Source organism: Macaca nemestrina, chromosome 3 (assembly GCF_043159975.1).
Source record: "Macaca nemestrina isolate mMacNem1 chromosome 3, mMacNem.hap1, whole genome shotgun sequence".
Taxonomy (NCBI): Eukaryota; Metazoa; Chordata; class Mammalia; order Primates; family Cercopithecidae; genus Macaca; species Macaca nemestrina.
Window position 1 is genome coordinate 89,062,629 of NC_092127.1, and position 25,223 is coordinate 89,087,851.

The 25,223-nt window shown below is 37.4% G+C and overlaps 1 pseudogene; it reads left to right on the forward strand.

Annotated features, from left to right (window-relative positions):
• Positions 1-21,535: 21,535 nt before the first annotated feature.
• Positions 21,536-24,865, forward strand: LOC105486439 (ribosomal protein uL30-like; annotated as a pseudogene).
• The last annotated feature ends 358 nt before the right edge of the window (positions 24,866-25,223 follow it).

Sequence of the window (25,223 nt, forward strand, 5' to 3'; positions counted from 1 at the left end):
ATATACATACATACATTTCCTAGCTCTTTCTACCGAAAACTCCCAATGCAATGACACCTCGGTAATGAAGAACATGAGCTCCCAGATCATTGTTTCATTCTTTTAATAAATGGTATCCTTCATTAAAAGAAATCAAGGGTAGGCTGGGCATGGTGGCTCACGCCAGTAATCCCAGCACTTTGGGAGGCCAAGGCAGGTGGATCACTTCAGGTCAGGAGTTCGAGACCAGCCTAGCCAACATGGTGAAACCCTGTCTCTACTAAAAATACAAAAAGTACCCGGGTGTGGTGGCACATGCCTGTAACCCCAGCTACTCGGGAGGCTGAGGCAGGAGAATCACTTGAACCCAAGAGGCAGAGGTTGCAGTGAATGGAGATCGTGCCACTGCACTCTAGCCTGGGTGACAGAGCAAGACTCCATCTCAAAAATAAATAAATAAATAAATAAATAAATAGTTCTTTAAGAAATGGCTAACTCCAGGGGACCCAGATCATTGTTTCATTCCTTTAATGAATATTATCCTTTATTAAAATAAATCAAGGGTCCTTTAAGAAATGGCTAGTTCATTTAATGGAATGAAAAAAGGTACCTGGAGCATTTTGTTATCTCTAAAAAACATATACAATGCGTGATGGAGATATGTCAAAAGGATACAGAAGCCTACTTACCAGGGCTAAAACTGGTCAATTCTGGGATAATATCCACATCATGATAAATAATATTTTCAAATGAAAACTCAGTAACTAAAACTGGAATCCATGAATCTATACTAACATAAATAATAAAGAAATGTGAGAAGATACATTTATTTGTTATAGTAGAGTGCCAACTAATAATTGTAGAAAGAAGTAAATAAGGAAGCAGCCATTTGGCAAACCTCATTATGATGGTTGACTCAGGTGGAAATTGTCAATGAACGCTACTACTGATGTGGGAAACTCGATGAGAAACGGGATATTAGTGTAAAATCTTAGACGTCTTGCCTTCAAATGTTAATTGGTCTTAAAGAAAAATTGAGCTTTTAGAAATCTAGTAAACACTAACATAAATATGTGCCCAAGATCAAGCAGCAGAACAGATCAACACTGTGTGGTGCCTCCTGACATGAGGCACCAGGAAGAGCACAGCATCATTCCTGTGATATTCCTGCCACAAATGCATGACTTGTGTCTGGTCATGAGGAAACATCAGACAGACCCGTGTTTAGGGTTGTCCCATAGAATAAAAGGAATCCATTCTTTAAAACCCAGAGACTTGAGAGAGAGTGAAACACTAAAATGTTCCAAATTGAAGGAATCTAAAGAGGCATGGCCACTCAATGTAATGCAATTTCCTGGATAGGATACTGGACCAAAAAGAGGAAGAAAACACTGTTGGGACAGTTGGCAAAATATGATCAAAGTTTGTGGATTCAATGGTGGTGTTCTATCAATGTTGATTTTCTTATTGGCAGCCAAGTATATTGTTACTATTATAGCAGAGTGTCCCAGTTTATGGCATGTATATACTGAAGTATTTAGGGAGTAGAGCGACATCAGATCGGGGGAGAGAGAGAGAAGCAATAAATATATATACATAGTAAAATGTTAAGTAATCATCCAAATAAAAAGGATTGCTTTGTTCAGGCCGGGCAAGGTGACACACCTGTAATCCCAGCGCTATGGGAAGCTAAGCTAGGAATATTGCTGGAGGCCAGAAGTTTGAGAACAACCTCAGCAACAAAGTAAGACCCCATCTCTATAAAACATTAAAAATTTGGCTGGGCATGATGGTACCAATTACTTGAGAGGATGAGAGAGGAGGATAGCTTGAGCTCAGGAGGTCAAGGTTGCAGGGACTCATGATCACTCCGTTTCACTTCAGCCTGGCTGACAGAGCAAGACCCTGTCTGGAAATAAAAAATAATTTTGTTCTATTCTGCCAACATTTCTATAGGTTTGAAACTAGTTTAATTTTTTACTTTAAAAAGCAAATTGCAGTTCTTTAAATACATATATATACACACACTTATATATATATATTTTATTGGTTTATAAAATCCATCTGCTAATTTTTTCTGCTCCTAAAGTTATAATTCATCTTGGCCAAAAAAAAAAAAATATATATATATATATACACACACACACACACACACACCAATCGATAAAGAACAGCTGGGCAATATTTCATAATCAGCATACCCAAATGGCAATACCGATAACGAAATAAACATTGAATAGTTTTGTCACTGTCATCTATGATTTTATACCATCACTTCAAAGTGGTGGGTCTGAGCCTTTCTCCAAAATAAAGTCATGCCCATTTTTCATTATTTTTTCTAATTTTAAAAAGCCTCAAAAAAAGTGGAAATAAGATATTTTTTAAAGCCTCTATTTTTTTCTTATAAACAGTAAAGGTTACTTTTTTATATTTTCCCACCATTGCTTGACCTTTGGTGTTTTTACACAAGATCTTTTATCTAGGTTCATTGGCCGATGTCTTGTGAAAATATCAATCTTTTAAGAAATTGCTTTATCTTCTTTCTCTTTTTGATTGTTTACTTCTTAAATTAACTTATATAGCTTGTGGTATAGGAATTAGATACTAAACAAACAATAAAATATGCAAGTAAAATTACAACTGAGATAAGTGCTAGGATCAAACCATAGGGAGGTTCATGTCTTCATATCTTTGTATCAAAGAGCAAGGGTTAACTTTTGGTAAGGTGAGGCTGAAGAGGGAGATAGAGGGCAAATTATGAAAAGACTTGACCAAACGCCATGCTAAAGATTTTGGTCTTCATATTCAGAGCAAATGGAAGTCTCTGGAAGGTTAATGTATGAAGGATAGGGAGGAAAGAAAAAAATAATAATTTTGAGTTTCAAAACTATTCTGACCACAGTATAGAGTTGCAGTCTCCAATGTGGAGTATACAAGATGTTCCACTGGACGAGGAAAAAATGTTTGAACTTCTACAAACACATATTAAAAACTTAAGCTTCTTTAATATTTATCCCAGGGATTCACTTAGTCAATATGACAGGTGTCATGACTCATTTAGGGCAGGTGAGGTAATATTAGGAAAGGGTGAGCATTCCACAGTGTTGACTTTCACATATTGGCTGTGCCTCTGTTTATGTATGCCAGGTTAAGTAGATTTATGGATATAGTGCTAGTTTAACTGAAATAATCTTCATAAAATAGACATACTCTTAAAAAGACTGCTGTTAAAAAAAAAAACCCATGAGATGAAGTAATATTAACATTGTAAGGCACGGCAATCAATAAACTTCCCTGGGTTTCCGATTTGCATGACTCCAGTCACCAGAATAAGAGAACTAGGTGTAGGCATATTACATTAAAGATAGTGCAGGGGCCCGTGACTTTGGTTTGGATCATATGGGGCTCAGAGAAAAACTGTAAAGCAGCCCATTGGGTGTGAGTGTCTGGAATTTACAGATGTCTATACTAAACATTGAGTTGTCTAAGTAAAGGTGGTAATTTAGGATGTATAGGCTTTAATGAAATTTTAACTTTAAATATCAAAATTTCAATTTTTGAGAGCCTCAAATCTCTCTTGATCTGTCTTTCTCTACAGTCTATAATTAGAATTCTATATTTACTCTGATGTTTTTAAAGTTTTTCTAAAGTTAATGACGAATGTTTTCAATCTTAGAAGTTTTTCTTTAACTTTTTAAAAATAAGTAAATGTATTAACGCCATTTTATATGGGTGTTGTTTAAAAGAGGCATTTGAAATCAGCTCTTTCACTTTTAAAGTATGAAACTTTCAAACATACAGAAAATGAATTAGATAGCTATGGACCCATCAGCCACATTTAACAGGTTTATATTTTGACATATTTGCTTCAGATTTTTTCTTAAAGAAATAAAGCATTACAGAAATAGAAACATATCTACCCTCATCTCTTCCCTCCTCTCTTCCCAGGGGTAACTACTAAACCTGTATTAGAGGTTTGACATTCTAATGCATGTTTTCAAGGAAGAATGGGCTTAAGTTTTAGTTATATCAATATGGATAAATCTTTAAAATAAATGTTACAGTTAAAAAATGAAGTTGAATGATATTTTAGTAGTTCACATGGTTAAATAAGAATAATAGTTAACCACAATAGCATTACCAAGGTTAACTAAAACATCACATTTCTGTATTCTTGGTTGGAATTTTTCAACCAGTATTGTATATGTATGTATCAACAATGAACAGAAGCCAGAGATTATTTTTAAATTTGTAGTTTGCTTGGTAGAAGTCTATTAAAACATAAAATTCATTAACAGTAAAATTTGTAAAGGATGCAAAGGGGTAGGTATGGTGGCTCACACCTGTAATTCCAGCACTTTGAGAGGCTGAGTCAGCAGGATTACTTGAGCTCAGAAGTTGGAAACTAGTCTGGACAACATAGCAAGATCCTGTCTCTACAAAAAAATATTAAAATTATCTGGTAACGGTGCATGCCTGTAGTTCTAGCTACTCAGGAGGCTAAGGTAGGAGGATCACTTGAGCCTAAAAGGTTGAGGCTGCAGTGAGCCATGATCATGCCACTGCACTCCACCCTAGGTGACAAGAGCGAGACTCTGTATTAAAAAAAAACAAAAAAACAAAAAAACATATGCGATCCTAAGTGAAGTGATGAAAACACTGGGACAATTTCTGGTTTAGAACATATGCCTGGCTACACAAAATTTGAGTCCCTGATTATGGTTAGTTAAATCTCTAAACTTGAGGACACAATTTGTGCTAAACTCTGGTTACAGAGATACACATATGACCTAAACCTTGCTTTCTAGCATTTCAAAGTTGTAGAGCAGAGATATAAACAAATGGTGAAACAGCATGATAAGCATTTTAGTAAAAGTGAGGAATGTATAAAGTTCCAAGGGAGTGGGGGCAGTATCTACCTGATTCTGTGTTGTGGATTTCTTTCAGGTTTTGCCACCAATACAACCAACATTTTTGGTCTAGAGAACAGTTAACACGTAATATTGCAATGCTCTTTTTCAACTGGTTTTTGAGGCACAGAGAAAAGCTCTGTCTTGAACATAGAGTGCTGCTGTCCTTCTAAGTAGATCTTCAGGCCGGGTGCAGTGGCTCACACCTGTAATCCCAGCACTTTGGGAGGCTGAGGCAGGTGGATCACCTAAGGTCAGAAGTTCGAGACCAGCCTAACCAACATGGTGAAATCGCATCTCTACTAAAAATTTAAAAATTAGCCAAGCATGGTGGTGAGCACCTGTAATCCCAGCTACTTGGGAGGCTGACGTAGGAGAATCACTTGAACTCAGGAGGAGGAGGTTGCAGTAAGCTGAGATCATACTACTGCACTCCAGCCTGGGCAACAAGAGCAAAACTCCATCTCAAAAGAAGAAAAAAAAACAAAGTAGAGCTTTGACATAAGTAACTCCAGTTTCATGTCATAAATCAGCAAATAGATGAGCACTCAGGTTTTGTGTATGGGAAGAAAATAGTTTTTATATAAAAATGAAACAAATTATGAATGGCCACTAAGGTCTCTTGTTCTTTGTGTCTAAGATATATTTTATTTTACTTAATTATACATCAATTTTGTTCTCAATTATTAGTCTCAAATTACAAACTTTGATATACACAGTTCATTGTATTTCAAATTAAACATCAGAAAACCTTAGTTCTCAATCACACAAGCCCCTATTTGGGTATATCAGGGCACCAGAGAGTCTGGTGAACATTTTGACTGAGTTTCAAACGTTATAATTACATCAGCAAAGTGCTTACCCCTTGTCTCCCCTGAATCCCAATGCCTTGAACTATATCCCATTCCTAAAGGCCTCACTCTAAATTCACTCTTATTGTCACCTAGGAAGCAGTAGGCCAAATGAAAGAGAAGGATAGAGGAGATGGGGAAGGAGGGTTGGCTAAGGGAGGAAATGAAGGAAGAAAGAAGAGAAGAAGAAAAGGAAAAGGATTTGAGTTAGAATGCCAACTCTGTCCTTATTTGTTTTTTTAATTAAAAAACATTTTGATATGTAATATTTGTACGTATTTATAGGACTCATGTGATTTTTAAAAAAATTTTAAGGGTACAAGTGATATTTTGAAACACGTATACAATGTGCATTGTTATTTAAACTCTGGGGGTCAGTTTTCTCATCTGTAAAATGAGGGTAAAAATACTTTCCCATTCAGGTTTGTAAGAGTGAATAGACTATAAATAAATTATTTAGTTGAGCACCTCACCACATTGTAGGCCCTTCAAAATAACTATTATTTATTGAGATTTTAATCTTTATGCAGCCTAGAAGCATTAGTAGGCAAAAAAAAAAAAAAAAAAAAAAATCAGGAAAGTCTTTGGATGAAAGAAATTCATACTTAATGATGGAATTGTTAATATGTGTCATACAGCAAATGGACTTGAATTCCTCTGCTTCTACCATTTACTGGTTGTGTGACTTTGGGCAGGTTGCTTAACCTCTGAGCTTCCTCTACCTCATTCCTCAAATGGGGATGATAATGTTAACAAGTTTACAGTATAAGATTTGAAAATTAAATGAGATAGTGTGCACAAAGCACTCAGCACAGGGCCTGCCACACAGTGAGGGCTCACATTAACTGCTCCACTTTGCAGTCTGGGCACACCACTCTGCACCTCAGAAACTCCAGAAATCTGTTCAACACCCGAGTTTGCTTTTCACAATTTTTTTTTTTTTGAGACAGAGTCCTGCTCTGTCACCCAGGCTGGAGTGCAGTGGGTGCAATCTTGGCTCACTGCAACCTCTGCCTCCCAGGTTCAAGCAATTCTCCTGCCTCAGCCTCCTGAGTTGCTGGGATCACAGGTACGCGCCATCATGACTGGCTAATTTTTTTTTTTTTTTTTGTATTTGTAGTACAGACAGGGTTTCACTGTGTTAGGCAGGATAGTCTTGATCTCCTGACCTCGTGATCTACCTGCCTCAGCCTCCCAAAGTGCTGGGAGTACAGGCGTAAGCCACCGTACCTTTTGTAATCTTGAACAAATTGCTGTGTTCCTGGGCCTCTGTTTTCTTATCTAAACCTTTTAAGAAAAAAGTGGAAAAGTAAGATAGATGACCCATAAAGCCACTACAGGAATTAAGAAAATATATGCAAAATCACACCTATAATAAAGCCTTATACAAATGTATGGTGGCATTCGATCACGCCAAGTACTCATTTCTTGAACCCTCTCTTCTCTTAATATATGTGAGATATTCTTCTCTTTCTAGCCCTTAAATCTCCATGTTCCCTTAGGTTTCTTCATCAAACTTTCTCTGACCTTGTTGAGTTGACACACTTTCCTCCTGTGCTCTCAATTCACATGACTCCAGACAGTACCATATGTGAATGACACCCAAGAATCTATTTCCAAGGCTTCTGTCCCTTCTGAGCTTCTGATTCAAATCCCCACTTGCACATCCCACGTAAAATTAAACTTTTCCAAAATTAAATTCACTATCTTCTGCCTTAGAACTCACCCCTTTTTCACTTCCTCTAATTCAATGAAACCCAAGTCCTGTCTAATTAAACTTCTAGTGTCTCAAAATTCACTTTCCTCCTTCTTGTCACAGACCCAATTCAGATCATCACCATCTCACCTGAATTATTCTTCGGTGTTTTAGTTCATCTCCAGGACTGTCCTGAGCCCTCCAATCCCTTCTATAGACCACAGCCGTGTGAATGAATTGTCCCCAAGCCAGGGTTAGATAAGCTTCCTTTTCTTCAGTAACAACATGTGTACTCACCCCCATTGCAGTAGCAATGATACTCCCACCTATCCCCATACACATACATTCACATGTATAAGTTCCACAAAGGAAAAGACATTTTGGTTATTTTCATTTATTTTTGTGTAACAACTGCCCAGCTAACTGCTTCATACGCTGTAGTTCTTTCAATGTTTGAATGAATAAAGGGAATGAGTTTGAGTGGAGCAGAACTTGAACTCAATTTACTGAATTTACTGATTATCTCTAGTTTGTCCTAGCTTCAATTTATCAGGAAAAGCCAGTGTAGGACACTCAAATATTTATTGAGGACTATAAAAACATAAGATACATTGATAATTGACAAAACTGAAATAGCTGAAACATATTTTTAAAAAACACTAAAAATAACCAGAGATAACAATTTTGAATTTGCCTTTGCACTGCCACAATGGCTTTTACTGATCAAGCTGACAATTAGGTTCACAAGCCACATGAGAGAGAGAGAACAGGACAACAAAAAGGTCAAACAGAATTATGGCATTTTTTTCCAGGATATCTGACTTCCAAATAATGGGAGTCTCATAAAGAAATCAGAAAAAAATAAAGAAGAAGAAGAAGGTATTCAACTAATGATTCAAGAAAATTTTCCAGAACTAAAAAACACAAGTTTCCAAACTGAAAGGTGTCACCGTGATACAAGGTGTCCAGCACAATGGGAAGAAAAACAGTCCTATAAATGCAAATGACTGAGAAACTTCAGAACATCACATATAGAAAAGAAGATGCTAAAAGCTTCCAGAGAGGTGGAGAGGAGAAAGCAGGTCACATACCAACAAGCATGAATCTGAAGGCACCAGATGTCTCAGTACCAAAACTGGTACCTGCAACATAGTAGAACAATCCCTTCAAATTTTAAGAATGAAGTATTGCAAACCTAGAATTCTACGCCCAGTCTATAAATTAAGTGCGACGGTAGAATCAGGACATTTTCAGATGGGCAAGGTCTCAAAGTTCACCTCTCAGGCAGTCTCTCAGGAAGCTACTGGAAAATATGCCCCACCCAAAACAGGAGAGTAAGTCAATAAAGAGGAAGTCTCGGGATCCAGGAATAAGGATCTCAGACAGAAGGAAGGTGAAGGAAATGTCCCAGATGATGTGACAGGAAATCCCAGGAAGACAGCTGAGGGGCAGATGGGGAAGACAAGTAGCTCAGATAGGAGCAGCAGGGTGGAAGGTGTATCTTCAAGACAACAGGGAAACTGAGATTTCCTGAAGCGTTAGACTGTATTAAGAGGAAGTCAACACTTTGTGAAGCAACACAGGATGACCCTGGTAGCCATGAGCACACAGAAAACAAAGCAAAAATTTTTTAAAGGGTACAATTATAAGTACCCAGAAAACAAAGTTGTAGAAGAAAATAATTACAATCCCGATACACTACATTCATCAGTTATGAATGATATCTAATTGGTTATAATGAAAACTGAACATTGATTTAGCCAAATAAAGCTGTAGCTATACTGAGAAGAGAAGTAGAAGGTAACTGTGATTGAGGGGGTAGGAGGGCAGGGGTTAGAAATAACAAGTTAACCATAGGATAATAAAAAATTGAAAAAATAGCATTAAATGAGGGTTCTTAGACGTACAGCAGTAGACGCCAGGAAAAAGAGCTGAGAGAATTAAAAATGGTTTTCTCTGAGGACCAATAATGAGGGGAAGGAACAGAAGAATGATGTTTTTAAATTATTAGCCTTGTGAAATATTTGACTTTTTAAGCTATGTATGTGCATAGTTTTGAAAATAAAAATTTAGTTTAAAGAGTAGAAAAATTGCTTTATATTTAAAAATTCAAATATAATGTATAAATAATGACAAATAACATCTTAGATGGTTGGCCTAGGAAAACAAGTATTGAACATATTTACATCTATGTGATTTCCTGCCGCCACACACTAAATGTAATAATTCACAGCTAGCAATACTATTAGCACACTTTCTGAGATGTGACATTTCCACCTTCAGTACTATCATTGTATACTATAACTATTTGTTCTGCCAAAATTAAAAGGAGCTTTCAGCTGCAGAATCCTATTTAGCACCCAGTAATCCACCTCTTGATCTGATACCTGAAAAAAATTTCGATGTAAGCAGGGAATGAAAATTATGTTTTCATCATTCATTGCCATCATGGTATGTTTGTCACAACTGTTTCAATTTACTCCCACACTTATAGCAATGAGAACTAACATAGCACTAGCATTTAGTTAACTGTTATAAATGCCAAAACAAAACAAAATTTTGACACTGTAAGAGCCATAAATATTTTCACGAGGTCTTTCTGCTGTACTGTAAATAGTTGCAAATTATAGATGTTTTGGAGAGATCATCAGTTTTAAAGCTCTTAGAACTCAAAAGACCTACTGCTGTTATTAATAATTGATATTTCACATGACTAGTTAAATAGCCGTATAAATTTATCAGCATTGCACAGGAGGGAGATGTGTGTCTTCTCCCTTTTTTCATCAGTGTGTTTTTTAGGTGGCTAGTGATAATTCACCCAAAGCAGATAGGAAACCTTGGATATAACAATAAAAACCAAAGAGCAATCTGTTTCCTTTCACAATTCAGGGCTACCCATATTATTCAACCTATAAAAGGAAATCACACCCATTTTACATTTTTATTTGCGTGCAGCTGTAATTACCAGGCAATGAACTAATGAAATAGGGCCTACTAAGAAAGGACAGCTTCCAAGAAATCAGCTATTTATCTTGTTGCTAGAGAAAAGAACTCTCTTCTAAGGAGGAATCCTGAACCATTAGTGATATATCCAGTAAGTTCTCAGTTTTCCGGACTGATAAATGGAAGTTGTTTTCAGATCTGAACCAAAGACTAGAATTCCATTGTGTTGCTTTTAAGTCAATGGAAATCTAAACCTCTTAAGTTTCAACTGAGGGACTAAAGGGAATTAAAATCTTTCATGTTGTATCTCTGAAAAAATATTCAAGATATTGCTAATAGTGGTTGCCTCTAGGAGGAGGATTGGGTGGGTGAAGGTTAGGATAGAGGGATTTCTGATTACTACCTAACTTTTCAATTTTGTACCACATGCATATATTACTATATATATATATATATATATATATATATATCTTTTTTTTTTTTTACACACACTTTATGGGGCCGGGCATGGTAGTTCATGCCTATAATTCCAGTACTTTGGAAGGCTAAGGCAGAGGGATCTCTTGAGCACAGGAGTTTGAGACCAGCCTAAGTAACAAAGCAAGACCTCATCTCTACAAAAACTAGAGAAAATTAGCTGGGTGTAGTGGCATGCACGTATAGTCCCAGCTACTTGGGAGGCTGAGGAGGGAGGATTGCTTGAGCCCAGGAAGTCAAGGATGCAGTGAGCCGTGATCGTGTCACTGTACTCCAGCCTGGGCAACAGAGTGAGAGCTTGTCTCAAAAACAAAAACAAAACAAAACAAAAAAACCAAGCTATATATGAAGATTTATCTATAGTCTTATCATCTTCATATACTTACTCTCACTCAGACATCACTGTTGTCTGTTAGCACAACAATTACAGTAGTTTAGTAGTTTCTGTTCAAGAATATTCTGTAGAAACTGAGGTTCTACATTTATATATTCCCTGGCTTTTTATTGCTGTTGTTTTTATGAGCTTTTCTCTAACTTCGTGAGTGTGAGAGTGTGTGTGAGTGTGTGTGTGTGTGTGTGTATACAGCTGGGAGCTGAATGTTTATGCTCCTTAAAAATCCTTCTAGTTTTATTTATTTGAGAGATATCAAGGAAAGGCAATGCCCATTAGCCGTCAAGTAAGAGAAAAGGAATGCAGATAGAGTAGTAGTGTACTTAAATGGAGCTGTGGAGAATAATATAAATCAAAACTGTCATTCTTGAGAGCCTAAAGTTGTACTTCTAGCTGCCAAAGATGTCTAAAATAAGAATTAATCTGCACATTTGTATCTATTGATAAATACATTGTTTTTATTTGGCCACCACAAAATTGCTAGCATTCCCTCCTTTCACCACTTCTGTAACTCCTATAGCTTTTACCTGTATTTAAACAATCCACTCTCTAATACCTTAGGGTAAGAGTATGTTAAAATATGAGTGAGCTGTTTGAGAACTCTACTAACACTATAACATGATTTTTATTCCTTTCATTCAGCATTTCAATTTTTAAAAAGCTTTATATTTTCAATATCAAACTTAAGCTAATTTTTAAAAAGAAACAGTAACTGAAATTGATAATAATCCTTCAATTTTTCAGCCAAATTTATAAAAATCAGACTATGTTTATGTGATTTCTAGCAACTGGCTAAAAAACTGGAAAATGTAAAGCTAGCTATCTGGTGTCAAGTAATTATTTTTACTGAATTTTGATGAGTTATTTACCTCTTGGGTTAATGTGTATTTTAAAATATATTAACTGGTTAATTCAGGAAGTCCAAATTTGTGTGTATATATAAAATTGTGAGAGTTGTTTTGTAGAGGCAGAGATTCTCAGTATTGCCTATGCTGGTCTCAAACTTCTGGCCTCAAGCAATCCTCTCACTTCAGCCTCCCAAACCTACCGGGGTTACAGAGGTTAAGAGCTTTGTGAGGTTCTTAACATGTGTGATAACCTTGAATAAATTGATCTTCAATACATTTTCCAGGAAAACTAAAGTACTTCATCTATAAACACTTAAATCTAGAGCTAGGGTCCCAACCCCTGGGTCGTGGACTGGTACCAGTCTATGGCCTGCTAGGAACCCTGCTGTGCAGCAGGAGGTGATCAGTGGGGCTACGGAGCATTACTGCCCAAGCTCCACCTCCTGTTAGATCAGCGGCAGCATTAGATTCTCATAGGAGTGCGAATTCTATTGTGAACTGTGCATGCGAGGGGTCTAGGTTCACACTCTTTATGAGAATCTAACGCCTGATGATCTGTTACCATCTCCCATCACCCCCAGATGGGACCCTCTAGTTGCAAGAAAACAAGCTCAGGGCTTCCGCCAATTTTACATTATGGTGAGTTGTATAATTATTTCATTATATATTACAATGTAATAATAATAGAAATAAAATGCACAATAAATGTAATGTGCTTGAATCATCAGTCAGTGGAAAAACTGTCCTCCACGAAACCAGTCCCTGGTGCCAAAAAAGATTGGGGACCACAGATCTAGAACTTTACGGAAAAACACAATGTGGTTGCTGTTTTTATGTAACTATGACTTACAAGTAGTAGCATTCCTCCCTCTTGCCCAATTCTGTCTTGTGTCTTGGAATTGAACACTCACCTCCCATTTATTCCATGAATTTGAAGTGTGTGTCTTGTACTTCTGGGGTAGATTTGTTCCAAGGGTGTGTATATCAGTTGCCTGGGTTCTCCCTTGCAGTTTTTGAGGCATCAAGAACAGCATCATCTTTTTCTTCCCCTGCTGGCTTCTCTGTTCTGTCTTCCCCAGTAGCAGAGGACTTTTGTTTGTTATGTCTGGCTTAGTAGGGACTCTCCAGGGGTCCCTTAGTCTTCCCTTCCACTTCCCTCAATTCCTATTCCGTTTCATCCTCCCTCCGGGTCCAGAAGCTGGTTTTCCTCTTCTGATTTATGCCTGAGGCAAAGCAGCTGTCTTTTAAAGATAAGAACCAGAAAATAGAGACATCAAACAGACATAAAGAATAATATAGGAAAGACAAGAAGTCCCTTTCCCTAAAAATAGCTTTGTCATTAGCTCTTTTTATGCTGAACATCCAGATTTATTTCCCATTGTCCCTTTGCTTGAACAAACCAAGTCAGTCAAACTACCTCACCTGATGAGAAAGAGAACAGTGAAAAGGAAATCCTCTAGGCCAGACTGATTTAACCAAAGTAATATATATGAAAAGTGGCTAACTTGACTCTTCTTTTTTGGTAAATGTTAAAATTATAGCATAACCACAAAGGAAGAGTTTGGGGACACAAAAAAAGAATAGGATAAAAAGACTTACTGGAAGAAAATGAACTGTGAATACCTAGTAAAATGAGAAGCAAAGAAAGCACATGCATATTATATATATATATATTTAAATAAGCATGCATAAGAAAGCATGAAGCATAGTTAGATTTTATATACTACATATTCATGGGAGGATTGAGGAGGAGAAGTCAGAGTTGAATGGCTGCACTCACTGAGCAGGAGAAACCCTGAGATTCCAAAGAATAAGGTAAATTGTCAGCTGCCACTGCCACCTCTATCTTTCCTCTTGGGAGCTGTGGTCCCAGAAGAGGCAGATGTAGAAGAGAGCCTCTAGGATGAGAATGATGATCCCCGTAGTGCTTTGCTTCCCTGGATATTCCTCAAGGGTAAAATTGCATCACAAATGTATATGCATCAAGAACTAGTATCACTGGTTCCATCTGTAGGAAGTAAATTACAATGTAGTAAGGAGAAAGGTCAATGCATACTCTGCATAGGGGTTAAGTGCATGGGTTTCAGTCAGACAGGTAGTGTTAAGACCCTAGGACATGTGATCTAGAACCTTGTTACACAATGTATGATCCACAAGCCAACATTGTTGCCTTGACCTGGGAGCTGATTAAAAATGCAGAATCTCAGGATTCACCCCAGACCTACCAAGTCAGAATTTGCAAATTATCAAGACTCTTGGGTGATTCTTTTGCAAATAAAGTTTGAGAAACACTGGTCTAGGGTAAGTTTCTTAATCTATTCATGCCTTAGCTTTCTCATTTCTAAAATGGGCATAATAGTACCTACTTTGTAGAGATGTGAGGATTAAATGAGGAATACATGTAGAGAGACAGCAAATGTCCAGTAACTGCTAATGAAGACAAGTCATAAAATATGGTTCAGGATTTTGAAATTGAATTCTATGCTCTGCTGCACACACAATTAAATTTAACTAAAGCTGAGTTTTACTTATAAATGCTAACTGACTTTTATGACCATTTCTCCAAATGAAATAGTCACTTAAAAATGAGTAGATTCTAAAAGGGCTGTCAATATTAATTGCTTAGCTATGCAAGTCACTTTATTTTTTGAGAAATTGATTTCCTTATCTGAGCATAGGGCAGTTCAGCTAAGATCCTTTTTAATTCTAAGTTTTGAGTTTTAGTTATTTGCTGTGAAAATTAATGCTCTTTTTCACTGATTAATTTGGAAGATCACAAATTAGATATAATGATGGTATAATTCCTAACCTTTCTAATTGATGTCTATTTTAACTTAGAAAGCAGAGAAAAGCACAAAAAAGGAAAGGTGACCAGAATAGGATACAAAACCTGAGAAATATCTTGTGGATCTCTGCTTTCATTTCTATAAGTATAAGGTCTCTAAGGCTGCAGTTAAATGTGTTGTTGGAGGTTCTTAAACATCACTGCATAAAAATCACCTGAGCCTCTTGTTAAAAAACACGAATTCCCAGGGCCCCATCTGTAGATATTCTGATTCATGAATGAAACCTTGAAATTCATAACAAACAACCCGAGAAATTATAATGTAGGCAGAACACAATTTGAAAAACACCATGCTTGGTGATTTTTTTCTCATGTCAAACATAGTTTGATTCTTGCATATTAGATCATATAATGTAAACATATTTTCTACTCACTTATATATAAATATTCATAAACCTTAATGTCATATATAAGTAGAACTACTGTCATTTGGGAAATATGAATATGAGTTTCAACTTTGATAAAAAGCTCTACGTTTGGCATGATAAGCATCAGGTAAGCAAATAATGTCTGTGTTTCTCTTTGACTTTAACTACAAAATAAAACTGAACTAAAAACGTTCTTGAAAGGATCATATGAAATAAGCATTTCAAAAGCTCTAAAGCAACTTTAAACATTGATTTTGATAATATTTATTCAGTTTCATAATTCTTTTCAAGTTTGTAAACTTATTGAAGGTAAGGATTGTATCTTTTAAATTTCTTTTAGTGGATAGCTATTGTTTCTGCCTGCCTGACATTTCTTCCCCCTTGTTTTGGTAACAGCATCCTTGTTTTCCTTTGGGAAACCTCTGTTCTTCCATTATCAGTTCATGTTCAGGAACTGGAGGAGTGGTTCAAATCTGGGTCTGTCAATGAGCCTGTGATCTGCCTAGCAGATCAGAGCACTCTTTTTTCCTACCACTGAAACTGGTTCAGGAATTCGTAAGTGACACAAGCCTGGCCAATAGGAGCGAGCCCCAGAACTTCTGCTGAAACCTTTGAGAAAGAGAACCCTTTTTTAAATTTTAATTTTTATTTATTTATTTATTTTTCGAGACAGAGTCTTGCTCTGTTGCCCAGGCTGGAGTGCAGTGACGCGATCTCGGCTCACTGCAAGCTCTGCCTCCTGAGTTCAAGCATTTCTCCTGCCTCAGCCTCCCGAGTTGCTGGGATTACAGGTGCCCATCACCATGCCCGGCTAATTTTTGTATTTTTAGTAGAGACCGGGTTTCACCATGTTTGCCAGGCTGACCTGAAACTCCTGACCTCGTGATCCACCCCCTTTGGCCTCCCAAAGGGCTGGGATTACAAGTGTGAGCTACCGTGCCTTTTTGAAGTAGAGAAACCAGTAGCCTAGAGTCATGTTTGCTATCACAAAAGAAAGCACGGTTGGGAATAAAGCCATTGCAAAAGAAAACAGAAATGAGAGGGTAAAAATGGCAGATACGTCTATGACACTGTTTAGGGCCTTGAATTAATCCCATGTAGACTTTTCCAATACAAAAGCTTTCTCTCACTGTCTCTCTCTTACCTAGGCAATTATCATGCAGTTGGAGACTTTCAAGGAATGTTGACTTACTTGTTTGCTAATGAAAAAAATAAATCCTTAATCACAGATGACAAAGCAAAGATGTTAAAGTTAATCATTGCAATGTTTTGGTGATTCATTCAAAAACACATTACACGCACATGTAGAAAACTGAGAGTTCTTTTATTTTTTGTTTGTTTGTTTCAGTAATCTGCGGAGCAACCAAAAACATCTACTAGACATTAATTTTAGGCACTATCCATAAATTACCATTCTGCTTTGCATAATTCACCAAATAATCCCCATACTGAATACCAAAAACTGCTCAGCTTGAAGAATGAGTCAGTCTGACTGTCTTGTTCTAGCTTAAAATCTAAGAACTCAGAGCTCTCTGTTCTTTTGTTCCTTATTGTTTTTGGGATTTGAAAACCGGTCACTTCACTTCATATCCTGCATCTGTAAGAGCTGACTAGAATACAGGATTCACAAAGCAGGTAGATATGAGGTTTTTTTCTTTGTTCATACCGATTTTAAAAAATTAAAAGGATGGCTTCAAGTAAATAATTCTTTACTCTTTTAACATGCTGCCATCATGTGGTTGCTTTGCTTATTCACATTCAAATGTCTCAAAGTTAACATTTATAGTGACTCTTACTCAGCAAGGTACTAAGAGGAAGTGCCCAAAGAAAATGAAGGGAAGAGAATACATTCTTCCCATAATCCTACTTCAGAGGATGGTAGAAACATATGTGTTATTTGCCAAAATGCAAGGTAGAATGTGGTAAGAACCTAAAGAGACAGAGTGCAAAGGAGACTCAGAAGGGAGAGTCAACTCTCTTAGATTTCAATCTATTAAAAAAAAAATGTAAGGCTGTAATTTTAGCAAAACTATTTCATAAAATGTGACAGTACAGTAAGCCCTTGGTTAACTCCAGCTTCTACCAAAATCCATACATACTCAAATCGGCCCCTCCCATATATGGGTTTTGTATCCTGCGAATACTATCTTTCCATTGTGTTTGGTTGAAAAAAAATCCACCTATCAGTGAACCTCTGAAGTTCAGCCTTGTGTTGTTCAAGGGTCAACTGTATTTACATATATTATTAATTCCTTGCAACATCTCAGCAATCATCTCTATTTTAATTCTGAAGTGCTTGAAAACAACAGAGTACATGCCAAATGTCTATGTAAATTAAAAGTGAGAGTCTTTGCTCATATTTTGGACTCATAGAGCTTTACATAGTTTATTGTTTCTGAGTCCTGAGTGGTGGATAAGGCAGGAAGATTTGAGAAGAGTTCATCAAATTTTTCTAACTTAAGAACTTTTTTACTGAATCTTGCTTTATATGTAGATGCTAAAAAATGTGGTTTGATTAGATGAATTCATGTGAAAATACCCAAACATTTTGAGATTTTGTATTTAATTTTCAATAATCAAAGAAAAATTTAGTAAAATGACTTGGATTAAGTTCTATTATAATATTCATTGTCAAATTGTTTTTAGAATGAGTTTTAGCACCTAGAAAGAGAATTGAAGAAGTTGTACATTTTTAAATTATAAAAAAGAAAAGAGTTTTTTAGGGCTACATACAGGACACATAGTTACTAAATTCTGCTTAGATTTAAGCACTTACATCTTGTCCGCAAATTATTCTTTTAAAATATTACAACCTTCCATTCTGAACTAAGAGAGGTCTTCCTGGTCCTGCCCGCATTTAGGAATCCTATCATCTCAAACCCCTGGACCTCAGCACTACTTTTTTCCCAAATCACAAGTCAAAAACAGCCTATCCAGTAGTTTGCAGCCTCCTTGCCTTCTCTCTTAAACACAAATTTTATTTAGATCACCAAAAAGATTCATGTTATGGGTTGATTGTGTCCACTGCCCCATAATTCATATGTTGAAGTACTAATCCCCAGTACCTCAGAATGTTACCTTATTTGGAGATAGAATCTTTACAGAGGTAATCAAGTTAAAATGAGATCATTAAGATGGGCTGTAATCCAGCAGGACTGATATCCTTATAAAAAGAATAAATGTGAACACAGAAGCAGTTTCAGAGAGAAAACAACGTGTAGACACTGGGAGAAGGTTGCTGTCTACAAGCCAAGAAAAGAGGTCTGGAACAAATCCTTCCCTCAGAAGGAACCAACCCTACTGAGACCTTGAGCTTGGACACGTAGTTCCAGAATTGTGAGACAATAAATTTCTGTTGTTTAAGCCACCAAGTCTGTGGTATTTTGTTACAGCAACCCTAGCAAACTAATACAATTAGATTGGTAAAAATGGTTTATATTAATTTCCTTTTAGGCATGTATATCTTTGCAGCTAGTCCTAACTTCCTGTTCTGATTCTAGAAAATACAAAAACAATATATTGCTATTTTCATCCCGAAACTGTTAGTGTGTTAAATTATTTTTGAGAAAAACTAAGACCCTGGAAAGAGATTGTATACTTTAATAATCAAAGTAGAAGATTAAAAATTGGTACTTACAGGCATAAATATTGGTATTGGCAGTTATTTCTCTAACCGCATCTTCCTATTTCCCTGTCCCAGCCAAAATTCTATCAGGCTATGTGAAGACAGGACCAATTATTTTCCTCCTTTTTTTTTTTTTTTTTTTTTTTTTTGTTGAGACGGAGTCTCGCTCTGTTGCCCAGGCTGGAGTGCAGTGGCCAGATCTCAGCTCACTGCAAGCTCCGCCTCCTGGGTTCCCGCCATTCTCCTGCCTCAGCCTCCCGAGTAGCTGGGACTACAGGTGCCCGCCACCTCGCCCGGCTAGTTTTTTGTATTTTGTAGTAGAGACGGGGTTTCACCGTGTTAGCCAGGATGGTCTCGATCTCCTGACCTCGTGATCCGCCCATCTCAGCCTCCCAAAGTGCTGGGATTACAGGCTTGAGCCACCGTGCCCAGCCTTATTTTCCTCCTTAACCCTCAATATTTCAGGCCAAGAGAAGGAAAAGAATATTAGTTTTGTGATTCTCAAGTAGCAGTCTTTTAAAGACCATCAACTGGAGGATAAGAACACCAGTTGAGAATTATTGATAATAATCGTCAACCTTTTTTACCAACCTTCAATGATAGGATGTCCCCTCCTGTAGAGGGGAAGATGAGCCTGCCTCTAACTATGAAGCCGCAAAGGCCTAATATCGGTTTTCATAACCTCCTTTACAGGCAGAGCATGGACACCCGACCAAGACCACAGACCAGACATGGCCTACACTGACCAAATCAGATGTTGTAAGCCTAAAGAAGCAGGGACTGCTCCAATTTCATTTGGAAAATCCAGTTGCAGCCACATCCATTTTCTGAGGTAGCAGGAGCAGTTGTGCCACCACAGCACCCAAGGTCGATAATCAGGAATGATCAAGCCACAGAGGATAGCGCACAACAATGGCGATGCCTGTGTGATTCTGTAGCATAATTCTGAACAGTGTTCATGGCTGATGAGCCTGCCTACCTGCAGTTAGAGCTACCCCATTTGTGCTTCAATCAGCCATAGTTTCTGTTGCTTCCAACCAAAAACTGACTGACCTAAAGGATATGGTTGTTTTAAATTTATCTTTTAAGAAATATAGAATTCTCTAATTATTTTGCTTTTTACAATAAAGGTATCAAAACATTTTACTCAGTAAATAGAAATATTAAATGTAGATTTAAATTCTTCATGAATGGTTGACAGATAGAGGTAAATAGGAAAGGAAAATAGAGAATAAGAGGCAGAAAGAAAGACAACTTATTAGATGTTCAAAAGTTTGTTTTTTAGAATTTTAAGACTAAAACCTTCTTGATTTCTCATCGTTTGGCCCATATTTTACTTAACTTGAAAAATCTGTATCAAATATTTATTTAAGATAACTAAATAGAAACCATAATAGAGAATATAATATAATATAGAATGCAATTTAAAAGTATAATGATATAACGGTTTTCACCCCACACAATGGCAAGACCCCAAAAGTGTGACAATGCACTATGTTGGAATAAATGTGGGGAAACAGGCCCTTTCATGTTGCCTGTGGAAATATAAATCGGGACAACCATGTTTTGGGAGGAAAATTCAGAAGCATACATCTGGATGACTCATGCAGCTGCCCTTTGGCCCAGCCGTTCTATTTCTAGGAATTAATGCTGCAGATAGATACATACACGCATAAAACTACAAAAGTAGAAGGATATTAATGGTAACCACAATCAAGAACTAATTATATCAGTTCTCGTATATAAAAAAAAAAATAGTATGCTATGAAGCTGTTAAAATAAGCCAGGAAGGTCTCCAAATGCTGATATGACAATCATAGCCAGGACTTATTGGTAAGTGGCAAAAAAAAAAAAATGCTTATTTATATAGTATGTTATCATTAGGGGGAAACAATAATTATAATGATCTTTATGACTATATTTGTGTGTATACGCTTGTGTGTGGATAGACGATCTCTAGAAGGTCTCTTTTTTAAAAAACCTGTTAATACAAGTAGGGATTACTTGTGAATAGGAAATTGGGTGTCCAGGGAATAGGGCAGATGGTAGATTATGCCCTTTGTATCTTTTGAATTTTATAATACATTTCTTTATTATCGATTTTAAAATCACAAAAGGTACTAGACTATACATATATGCATGGATATAGTAAATCATTTTTAACTATAAAGAAATATAAGTATATAAAGATCTATCAAAAATTATAAGAATAAACCACCCAAAATTCCAAAAATAAGTACTTTATTAGGAATTAGATTCATGCAGAAAATATCCATAAATTTGTTTCGAGTTAAATAACCCACATCTGTTATTTTTGCTGATACAATGTGGTAGATAAAGCTCTTTCCCTCTCACCCTAGCTCTTACCATAGGCCTGGGACAATTTGGCAAAGCAAGAATGGACTTGTTCAAAGTCTAAGAACAAAGAGGAAGAAGGTTTGTATGTGTTCAGCGAAGAAAAAGAGATACAAATTAGAGAGAAAGAAGAGGGGTCTTGAATCCATGGAGCACCGTTACACACCTTGACAGCCCTGGCTGTCTCCAATATTTGGGGAGAAATGTCTTTTCAACACAGAAATGAGAAAGATGGCTCCTATGGCAGATGGCAGAGTGGTTCCTCGTACGCACTGCCAGAGGTATGCTTAAAGCTAACATTTCAAGCAGAAAAAGACTTTAGACATTATATATAATCCTCCTAACTCTTTTAATTTTTACATATGAAGAAACTGAAACCTAGGGAAGTTGTGACTTGCCTGAATTTACACTGCCTGAATCCAGGGGAATTAGGATAAATGTTCCCCTAACCAATGTTTCCTCAAATCTACATTCAGTACTTTTTTTTCCACTACACACATGAATTGCTTGCTCCCTAGAAGTAACCCTTCCATATGTGGAAGGAGGTGCTTCTTCCATGTTCAGTATAACAGAGATGAAACAAAGTGAAGGAAGCATGTTTCCCCCTTCTCTTGTAAGCCCACAGCCAGAGCAGCTAAATTTCTATACATTTGGTACAACTCTTTCAGCTGGACTTCAGTTCTACAGACGAAGGATATGTAAAGTAAGGTCAAGTTGGATTAATGCTGTGCTGCAGCCAAGGCTGTTCTGGGTGCAAATACCAGAAGCCAACTCAAATTAGTTTGAGTAAAAGGAGTGCTAATACCGGAGTTGCAGATATTGGGTTTCACATACTTTGAGGAGAGTAAAGAAATAAGGACAGGTTTTACATGAAATGGAAAGCTGGGGCCAGGCATGGTGGCTCACACCTGTAATCCCAGCACTTTTGGAGGCCAAGGCAGGCAGATCACCTGAGGTCAGGAGTTCGAGACCAGCCTGGCCAACATGATGAAACCCCATCTCTACTAAAAAAAATACAAAAATTAGCTGGGCATGGTGGCAGGTCCCTGTAATCCTAGATACTCGGGAGGCTGAGGCAGAGGTTGCAGTGAGCAGAAATTGCACCACTGGACTCCAGCCTGGGCAACAGCGAGACTCTGTCTCAAAAAAAAAAAAAAGGGAATCAAAACTGTTTTCTATATACTCTTTCAGTTTTGCATCTGACAGGACAACATCTACAAAGAATAGAATAGATGAAACTCTTTGCAGCGGAACCTTAAAAAGCCATTATAGGAAAAAGGAATGAGTAAAAGATGGCTCAACTATCAGTTCTTGTTTAAAAAAAAAAAGCCAAGATTTTAGATTAAAACTTTAATATGAACCTAGAACATATTACTAGGAGCATAAGGCTCACCATAAGGAAAGTTTTTTTTTTCCCTTTATTAGTCATACTATATCTAGAATATTGGGCTCCACTCTAGACACTATGAGAAACAGAGAAAATAAAAAATTAAAATATCCCGTGGGTAAAATTTTTGAAAACGTAGTTTTTCCAGAGGAAAGACCATAGCCAGAGGACTTGATAACCTTCTTTAAATATTTGAGGAGCATTTAATTAGGGATATTCTCTGTGCCTATGGGACAGAACTAGGATGAGTTAATAGAAGCTGTGGAAGTGGAATAGTGTGTGGCGGGAGGCCTTCTGTGTCACAAGGGTTCGTGTGTGATCTGTGAAGGGAGCCATGTGCTTCACTGCATGATAGAGAAAAAACTTTTCAGCACATGGCCCAATTCAAGGGAAAAAAATTTGTAGGACACATTTTTTCCAACTCAAAATAGCTTTCCTGAATTCCACTGGGGAAAGCTTTTTACAACTTAGATTAAATTCTTTAACAAACAGCAGGATGTTGAGAGATTTTGGCATTTCTTTGTAGTTATTAGAATTTAATATCTGGGCATGTTAGCAAAGTAGCAACTTTTCAAAACCCTTACATTGGTGTAGCACTTGAGTCACAAAATACCCTCACATGAGTTATTTCATTCTTGAAACACCTCTGCAAAGTAGATACGGTATTTACTATCCCTGGGAAACAGGTTTAGAGAGGCCAAATGACTTGCCAGAGTCTAGCAAAGGAGGATAACGTTCAAGCAAGATTTAGTTCTCTCCTTTTAATGCAAACTTTAATGATCAAGGTGGTTGCCGTGGAGACTTTTTTCTTCTTTCTTATCACTCTGCTTAGTATGAAGTCAAAAAGCAACCAATCACTGCCTCACAGGCTAGATGTACGTGTTCCTTCCATTCCCAAGAGAATTTTCAGATGAGAGTGTTTTGTTAAAACAAAGGGAACATGCTTTGTATAACTAAAAGAAGGTGCTGCTTTCAAAAAGTGCATAATCACTTAAATGTTAAAACTCTGCAATATGATTTTTAATAGTTTATGAGAAAATATTTTCTGTATATTTCGCTTTTAATCTCCAAATACATTAATATTGGCATTATGCATTTAGATTGCTAAATAGCTATGTCATAATAACTATTGATTAGTTTTCTTTATTAACCTAGGTTCCAACGATATGGGCCCTCTACATCCAAGAAATAAAACGGCATAATGATGAGCTCTAATATCAACAGTGTGTACCCAGCACCTAGCACAGTATCTACTAAGTATTAGGCAATCTATAAATATTCATTAAATAAGAGAGCTTTTTTGAGCTGCACCACTAGAAAGACGGTGGAGCAAGAGCAAAAAAAATCCCTTTGGTTCCAGAAAATCTCCTGAAAAAGAGGAAGGCTTATCAAGCCCTCAATGCCATCCAGGCAAAGCAGGCACTTTCGGCAAAGAAGGAGCAGAGGAAAGGAAAAAGGCTCAGGTTTAAGCGACTGGAATCATTCCTACATGATTCCTGGCAGCAGAAACGTGACAAGGTGTGTCTCAGACGACTAGAAGTGAAACCTCATGCCTTGGAATTGCCAGATAAACATTCCTTGGCCTTTGTTGTATGCATCGAAAGGATTGATGGCCTGAGTTTACTGGTGCAGAGAACCATTGCAAGACTTCGCCGAAAGAAAATGTTTAGTGGTGTCTTTGTAAAAGTCACCCCCCAGAACATAAAAATGCTGCATGTAGTGGAACCTTATGTGACCTGGGGATTTCCAAATCTGAAGTCTGTCCAGGAACTCATTTTGAAACATGGACAAGCCAAGGTCAAGAATAAGACCATCCCTCTGACAGACAACACAGTGATTGAGGAGCATTTTGGGAAGTTTGGCATCATTTGCTTAGAAGACCTCATTCATGAAATTGCCTTCCCAGGGAAGCATTTCCAGGAGAGCTCATGGTTCTTGTGCCCTTTCCGCCTCTCAGTGGCCCGTCATGCTACCAAAAATAGAATGGGCTTCCTCAAGGATATGGGCATAACCGGCTATCAGGGTGAACGCATCAATCAGCTCATCCGCCAGCTGAACTAGACGCAGGTGCCAAACTGCAGTAATTTTTATCAATGAAGTGGAAGCATGTGTTATTGTTTTTTGGGGAATTTTTATCAAGTATCTTCAGAGAAGACTATTTCCTGCCTTATCTTCAAAAACTGGAAAGGAGGAGTCAAAGAAAAGACAGTAACTGGCTGGGCGTGATGGCTCACTCTTGTAATCCCAGCACTTTGGGAGGCTGAGGCAGGCGGATCATATGAGGTCAGGAGTTCAAGACCAGCCTGACCAACATGGAGAAACCCTGTGTCTACTAAAAATACAAAAATTAGCTGGGCATGGTGGCGCATGCCTGTAATCCTAGCTACTTGGGAGGCTGAGGCTGGAGAATCACTGGAATCTGGGAGGCGGAGGTTGCAGTGAGCCAAGATTGCGCCATTCCACTCCAGCCTGGGTAACAAGAGTGAAATTCCATCTCAAAAACAGAAAAGACAAGACAGCAGCTTATGTTCATGGCAAGTACCTCTCA